General features: G+C 41.2%; 1 long non-coding RNA gene across 1 annotated transcript; it reads right to left on the reverse strand.

The window, feature by feature from the left end:
- Nucleotides 1-305: 305 nt before the first annotated feature.
- On the reverse strand, nucleotides 306-1,663 carry LOC120687229. Its single transcript, XR_005680659.1, has 2 exons — nucleotides 1,494-1,663; nucleotides 306-667 (listed from the first exon to the last, which is right to left on the reverse strand). It is a non-coding gene; the product is annotated as an uncharacterized LOC120687229 (long non-coding RNA).
- Nucleotides 1,664-6,336: the final 4,673 nt, after the last annotated feature.

Below are 6,336 nucleotides of genomic sequence, written 5' to 3' on the forward strand. Positions count from 1 at the left end.
CTCATGACATTTCTTAAATTTTCATCATGGATTGCTTGATCCATGATGTTTTGAAACCATCATAGAATGTTCCAGGGCCCCCAAAGCCCAACCCAAACCCATTTTCTATGACGAAAATAAACGTCACAAACAGTATAATTTTCGTCACAGATAATGCCACGTGTTCAACCATCGATGACATGAATACTGACGTGGCATCTGACATGGCGGCTAACATGGCTGATGACATGGCAGCGAGCAGGTGATGTGGCAAGTGATGTCAGCCTCTAAGCCCAATTTTGAAAGGACCCAATTCAAAGTGGGCCTAATTTCAGCCCAAACATTCATTATTAGCTAACCAAATTCAGCTTTATACACAGCCCATACAAAAAAACAGCCCACCAGTTTTTCAAGCCCACTTATTAAAACAATATTTTCATCCAAGAAATCACAATAAGCAATTACAACCCATTTTCTGAATTACAACACCAAATTTCACAAGATACAAGACAATATGCAGTGACATTTCATTATAAATTAGAAGGTAACAAAAAAAGTAATGGATCAACCCCTTAGTTGCCATCTTCAAATTTTGATCTTGCATTAAAAGCAATGCACCATGGCAGATAAGCCAATCCAGCAGTGTCGACAAACCGTCACATGGACCTTGTTAGTTGTCATCAATAAACTGCAACAACCGAAATAGAATATATATATATATCAACACCAATATACAAGTATTCTAGCTGTTGTGACAACAGAACTAAAAAAGGTAGCATAGAAGATAACAGCTAACTAGACACTGTTTTGGAACAGACAGGAGAGCTACTAGGCATGCATGGACAGTGCTTCAGTACAGCAAGTGCAAAAACGTGACAACAGGAAGTACTCTGATTTTTTTTGTGCATACATGCTAAAACGCCTGACAGGCACAAATAATGAATTGAAAGCTGAATCGAACCATACTAGATGTTTGTACAAGCAATTAGATTCAGTTAATTGAAAAGAGCACTAGCAGTAGCAGATCAAATAAATAGATTTACAATATCTCATGACTACACATTAAAAGATATCACACATGTAAAGAGACCCAAAAAGGACAAGATATTGGGCAAATCCTAGTGACAAGCTAACTGGCAATATGCCTCTTTACTTTAATTGGAGAATGCAGGCATGCTTGCCCAATAAATCATTTCTCCTCTCTTAGAAAGTAAACACTGATAGTAAACAGATCCAATTTCAACAGTCATGTGGACTTCATTTCATTTGCATACTAATCCTAGAACTCAAATGGATTGTACCAGTCATGGATGATTGAAACAATGAGCTAAATAAAATTACTGCTGCCAGTCAGGGATTGCATGAAAGTGACTGATTAAAACAGGAACAAATACATAAATGATCTTCATTTCTTGATATTTTGCAAGGTGGACATTACAAGTTCGATTGCAACAATGCATCACTAAATTAGTTTCTGAATCAAGTACTGAACTATGAGATGTATGAACATCTACCGTATGCATTCACTGGATTTTTAATTTCTGCAAGAAAACTTGGTGCCACGGAGCTTCCAAAGGACCAGAACACACGAAGTTAGTCCTAGCCATGATAAATTGTAGCGCACAAATGGAACGTGCACATGGATGAATCGCTAGCAGAAATTGAATCGAGAAAGGAACAAGAACACCAGCGTACCATGGTAATGTATTTCCCTCCTCTGAGGAGGATGAGGATACGGAGGGGAGGGCCGCCTCTCCCCATCCCAGTGGGGACGATGCGGCGGCAATGGATCCGGTGGCCACGGATCTAGTCAAGTTGGATCCGTGAAGTTACACCTGCTGATGCAAACACTCAAGATCAGAGCAGGACACGAATAGATCGGCAAAGGGACATCGAAAGAACGTGCGACATATGGAGCTGCGGTACAAGGTCATGTAGATCTACGCGAATGCCGCATTGGTTTCGCTATCGGCCGCGCCATTCCCGCCCACCGACGAGGGGGAGGACGGTGACGGCAACAACAAGTGTCGGGGCCATGAGGATGCTTGGCGGCGCTGCTTGCGGGGGACCCGCTCAAGCCGTGCCCGCAGCTGCGAGCGGCAGCGGCTAGAGCTGCGGCACCTGTGGCGCATGCATCATGCGGCGGCGGGCCACAGCCATGGCACGCGCGCAGCCCGCGGCGCCCGCGCCCCTCCACCGCGCCATCTTAGCCTCTCCACCACGCCCGCGGCTGGCCACGAGCAGGTGCCGCCTGTGCCTCCTACATCGGTGGCAGCGCTGGCGGGCATGGTCGGTGGCCAGCCGAACCCCTGGCGGCGGCGCTGGATGTTAGCCGGTGGCTGCTGTTGGGGTGAGAAAAGAAGATGGAGTAAGGGAATTAGGGCACCTCTTCGAGAGTCCGTTTTCTTTTATATGAGGCAGAGGCTGATGGCAGCCGTTCGATCAAATCGAACGGTCTAGATGAACTCTGTATTAGGGTGGTTTGCAGGTTGATGGGCCGAGCGGCACTTTTGGGCCGCACTGCTGGGCTGCGGGACGTGCTTAGCAGCACAAATTTTGAGCTATTTTCTAACTTATTTTTTCTAATTAAGATAAATTTGTTAAATAATTTATAAAAATATTATCCTATATTTTTATATGTAATAGACAACATCTAAATTTTATTCTAGGAGTTTCAAGAATTTCAGAACTCAGTTACTATTTTTAAGAGTTTAAATGAATTTCTGCGAATTTAATTGAATTAATTATGGTTGAACTACATGTATCTCAAAAAATGCTTCACAAATTTCGCAAAAATATTTTTTTTAATTATATATGTTATAATATAGCTCGAATCCTAAAAGTAAATGAAAAATTCAAATATTTGCTAGCGATAATTTGAACTTCTACTCGCAATCCTGATATAAAATAATTGTAATAATATCTAAATTTGGTCAAATAATTCTAAAAATTAACATGATAACATATTTTGGGTCCATAATATTGCCATAAAAATTTAAATAATTTTAGTAAAGTTTAACCATACATTATTCATAAAAGGATACATCTCTCACATAATTTCTTATAACTCAATTGAAACTTTGAGATTTGAGTAACTCATTATATTTTCGAACTCGTACGGATCTCAGATTTGGACACAACCTTATGTTAACCATAATAATAGAAATTATGAACTTAAATTAGTTATTGTTATGTAAAAATATGTATTTCTACTCTATGCTTAAATGAAAGAAAACAAGTTATATGAAGAAGATTCAAGAAATCCTAATTGACTTACAAACAAATGCAATTAAACGAAAGAACATGATTTTAGAAAAATTTAAGAAAACGAATCATCGAATTTGGAGTTCATACGCGGGAGAAATACCAGTTAAAAATTTTAATTACAAATTAAAAAAAGAAATACCGATCATATTTGTGTTCTTCAGTTTTGCATCACCCACGTGGCATGACATATTAAAATGGCTTTAATGCTGAAGAAACTCACAAACGAGGGCGTGGTACAGTGGTAATGCCGCAAGTTTTCGTCAGCTAGCTCGAAAGTTCGATTCCCTTGGAGCACAGGTTCGTTTTTGTTTTGCAGAAATACTACGACTATTTAATGTATACTAAAATGTATAATGCGCATGTCTACCACTTGTGCGCTACCAGCTCAGTGGTAAGGATTCAGTGCTTCCATCCGTGATGGTGTGTGTTCGAGCCTAATTTTTGGCAGTTTTTTTTTCAATTTTTCAGGTTTTTTTAGTTTTATTCACCAACGTGGTGTATAGAAATTTTTATTATAACAAGCCTTGGAAATGGTGGTATATTGGTAGGTGTTGTCTACTCTAAGCCTCATGTGCTCGGTTCAAACCCTGTCCTTGCTTCAATTTTTATGAATCCTTCTCCCTCCAATTTTCTGTGGCCGAATGGGTTTGCCCAAGTTTGGTTGTGGAGCTGTCAAAAATAAAAATATTTTGGTGCACTAAAATTCCAAACAAATTGCTGGCGCAGTGGTTGCATTGATTTTGTCGAAAGGTGCTGGTTTCTATTCCCGCCAGAATCAATTTTTCTTAATTTTTATCCTATTATTTTTCTGGTGTGGGCTGAGCCAAGAAAGGCCACGAACTGGACCTGGGCTGCGTCGGGACAATGGGCTGTAGCGAGATAAATGATAGTTTGAGCGGGATAAAAGAAAAGAGAAAAGAGTTTGGTCCAAATTATGGTCCCAAGTCACTGCTTGAGGGCAGCGTTCGGCTCGCATCACCGACGGGAAGGTCAGACTCCCTCAGCTGACTGAGGATCCTTACCATCTTACCTTAACGTAGGTGCGTTGTTACAAAAATTAAGAGTTGCTTGTGAGTATGGTTTGGCAAAATGTAAAGTACTGGAAGTCAGATAACATAAACCATACATAAATAGCCACCTAGTAACTCCCGTAAATTCCCTAGGACTTTACATTCTATGCACAACTCTTAACGAATCCAACATGATTTTCCGAAATACCATGTTGTTCCAATTTTATACGGAAAGCGATTTTTAAGGTTCCAACACCTCTGGTGTATGCTTGCAGCTCTGATACCAGCTGTGGCAGAACCACCTGAATTATTCCGGCTCAAGTGCGCAGGCCTTCACCATAAAGGCAACACCAGCTCAAACGCACTTCAAACGGAACAATTCTTGGTCTGTCGGGTAACGTCCCGATACAACCACCGGTTCTCGGATCGAAAAAGCATACCCCGCACGAAGGCGAGTCCAGAGATATTACAACCACAATTTTACAACATAGGTAAAGTAGAGATTACAAACCAGTTCAAACCATTATTACAAAACCAACTTTAGTAAAACAGTTATACAAGCCTTAAGTGTAAAACTTCAGAGTTTAAACAGCGGAAGATAAAACACGACGGCTACAACACGTCGCAAAAGTATACCAGGCTAGTCCAAGCAAGGTATCACTCGTCAAGGTCATTGCCAGCCGAAGACGTATCCCACTCTACGGACCAGCCAGGAGGCAAAGAGCAAGGATAGGTCAAGCTAGCGATCTGATCCTCAAAACTGATACCTTAAAAAGGGTTTCAACAGCAAGGCTGAGTATTCTAATACTCAGCAAGACTGAACCGTCAACGGGTATACGTAGCCCACTTTAGCTAGACTATGCAAGGTTCTGTGAGGCTCCGGTTTCCCTTTTGCTGAAAAGCAATAAAAAATAGGTCCTTACTTTCAAGTTTTAGCTTTCAAGATTCTAGTTGATTAACCATTCTATGTAAGCAACTACTAACCAACCAAGGTAGATCTTTAAGCAAACATCAAGCTTGATCATAATACTATTGCTCTTATTACTCTGTGTGGCAAAGGGATCAAGCAGTCCCAAACTGTGAGAAGCAGACGATTCGAATCGAATTTGTTAACCTGGCCAGGCATACCTAACACACACGTTTGGAACACCGTCGGGTCGTTCCCAAACAACCATTTACAATTCTTTTCGGCTTGTGGATAGGGTCACTCTCCCCGACTACAGGGCTCCAAGGTCCAACCTTGTCCCTCGAAGTCGTATTGTTGCGCAACATAAAAATAAAACCTATCCCTAAGAGAGAGTGAAAGGTATATCCACTCCCAGTCCAATCGGCTACTAGGCTTGCCGCGTACCATATTTACGGCATGTGGCTAGTACGTTCAAAAACTTAACCACCGCTACCACACACCGCGACCTTAGCAAGTTCATCAACACAGACGGGGTCTCACACAAGGTCATGATATCGAACACAACCCCGTCCGTCGTCCTTATATTGATAACAGAAAGGTAAACAAGCAATTCCTATAGAGCTCGCGAGTGACAGGCAATCACTCGACTTTTACCAGTCCTATAAGCTTAGCAATTATTCGAACTCAGGTCTAGTGTTCAGTACATAGGTTCCTAGGATCATGCATCTAGGGTTTCAATTCAAATCCTAAGAACTATAAATGCATAAGCAAGTAATAACAGTAAATGATAATAATTTGAAATATAGGTTATGTCCGGGGCTTGCCTTCTCGGTAGTCACTAACTATTTCAGCACTGGGCTCTTCCGAACTTTGGTCCGGGGCTTCAGTTAGTACAACAGTGTTCACTTGAGCTTCGAAATCACCTCCGTCAGACTCCGGGATCAGCTCGTACGTCCCGTCCGATAGAGCAGACGTATCTATATGTAATGCAAGAATAGTATTATAAACACACTACGATGTAGTGAAGCTAAGCAAACAAAATTAATACACACAAGGGCAATCGTTTATAGAGCAGTAACTCAACATATCTAACTACACAAGGCATCATGATCAACGGCACAAAAGAAGCTTACTAACTTCATAAAGTAAGTTGTAGTGGTTTCCTATAACAAG

The sequence above is a fragment of the Panicum virgatum genome, chromosome 9N, assembly GCF_016808335.1.
Source record: "Panicum virgatum strain AP13 chromosome 9N, P.virgatum_v5, whole genome shotgun sequence".
Classification (NCBI taxonomy): Eukaryota; Viridiplantae; Streptophyta; class Magnoliopsida; order Poales; family Poaceae; genus Panicum; species Panicum virgatum.